Consider the following 2060-nt stretch of genomic DNA (forward strand, 5'->3'; position numbering starts at 1 on the left):
GCAAATCTAGAAATTCAATAGAGACTGGTCTGAAAAGGAAAGTCACACTTCTGCTGCAAATAGTGATTACTACTACATTCTTTTATCTGCTACATTGGACCTAAAAATACAACAGTGTGATTTCTATATCAGGAGTAGTCTTACTAGGGAATGTCTGCAAAGGTTGGTACTACAGTATGTAGTAATTATCTCAGTAAATGTACCGTAGTCAGTATGCTAGACAATGTGGAACTAAATACAGTTTTATTCCAAGTTAATCACATTCTCCTCTGCCTACTTTCATTGCCTTCAGGCCGGGAATGGTGACTTAATAAGACTGCCTGACAAAACTGTGGAGTCTTGCTTGTTTGTGGTCGTACTTGAGGTTAGTTCTCTTGTGCCCGAGTTCAACTGGAGGACTTAATATGACCTGTCATCTGGCCGACGGTGGAGTCTGTTTCTGCAAGATTATGTCAAGCACTTCCACCTCTGCCTAACAAAGGTTAAAAATTGCTTATACATCTGTGAATGAATTGGAATGCTCGTAGGAAACAAAGGCTAAGGCTAATGGTTAGCGACTGAGAAGGTGTCTGATTGGCTGCTCACTCTTTGCCCTGTTCCATGAAGAGCAGATTATGTTAATGTTATAGAGATAATACTCAATATGATGTATGATACACCTCACAATGGTGCGATCCCTGGGTTTTAAAGTGTACAATGTGGGACGGAGGGGCTAAGGAACAAAAGGTTTTGTGGAAGGGTTTGAGTGGGGAAAACATGAGAGAATTTTGAGCTTTGAGACATAATGAAGTATTTAAGATCTCCAGAATGCGTTATTGACAGAACTGTAAAATATATATATTTATATAAAAAACATAGGAGTTCACGGGGTCTCATGAGAGGAGCTTACGTTTGTTTCTGAGAAGTGTTTAATGGTATCGATTTTTATTGTTCAATGAAGTGTGTGAAGTCTTTGACAGGCTTATTGAACTGTTCCGAAAAAGTGTTGTTGAAGTTGACTGTTCGGGGAACATGCTTTTAGTGTCATGAAAGAATTACAGTTAAAAAAGAGAAAGGAATGGCATGGGAAAAAGCACTCCCGGTTCTTGGGGTTTAAATCTAATAAATACTCAGGCTTGTGCAAGGAATTTTTAATAGGACCAAAGAGCATTGGTGATGACAAGACTTAGACTTGATTAGCACATGTCCTTTCTAGGATATCTACTGTAGCATTATCCTACTTGTCGATATTCACATAAAAACTGCCAGCTGTTGGTGATCTCGTAAAGATTCCTATTCCCCTGGCTATGCCATACATGTGAGGACTCTGTTGGCCAGTAGAGGCCTCCCATGCTTTGTGCAACTTTTCCACACTCTCTTGACATGTTTGAGACTTACAAATGGATGCCTGTAGCCATAGCATTTGTATGGCTCTCACTACACAGCGTCTTTGGAATACTAAGGTCTTGATAAGGTTGGCACCTGGTATGACAAGTGTTTTGGTTGAAACCATTAGTAGAAGCTTTAATCCAATGCACTTACATTTGTACTGAATGTATGCATTTTATCAGTAGGTGTGTTCCCTGGGAATCTTGGCAGTACAAGTTGCACGCTTCACAAGTTGAGCTACAAACTCGGTTGACTAAGATGATCAAATGTGTTCTTCAAAACCTTTGCTCAAAGAGCGAAGAGCACAAAATACACTGACGCAGAATACATTGTTTACTCACCAACGTCACTCAACCAGTTTGAGTACTGCTTTATCTTCTTATTTACCCATCCACTTCATCTTTCCCAAAGCCCACACAAGAATTGCATGCATCTGTGCCAGCGTGTGTCACTAGGTCTGTTTTCCTTCCTGCCCAAGTCTCTTCTGTGATTTCTATATCCGTTGTCATGGCGACACAGCAACAGGGAGGAAAATGGCAGCCTAACCTCTGGCATTCATGCAGACTAGGCCAGGCCTGAGGGCAAGGGGGGGATTGCAGCCATGGGCTGCAGGACCCTGCTGGGTCTCCCGGCCCTCAATCAAATTCTTTTGACCTCAGAGATAAACGAGAACATTCTAATACCCTCCGCTA

Source organism: Cyprinus carpio, chromosome B24 (genome assembly GCF_018340385.1).
Source record: "Cyprinus carpio isolate SPL01 chromosome B24, ASM1834038v1, whole genome shotgun sequence".
Taxonomy (NCBI): Eukaryota; Metazoa; Chordata; class Actinopteri; order Cypriniformes; family Cyprinidae; genus Cyprinus; species Cyprinus carpio.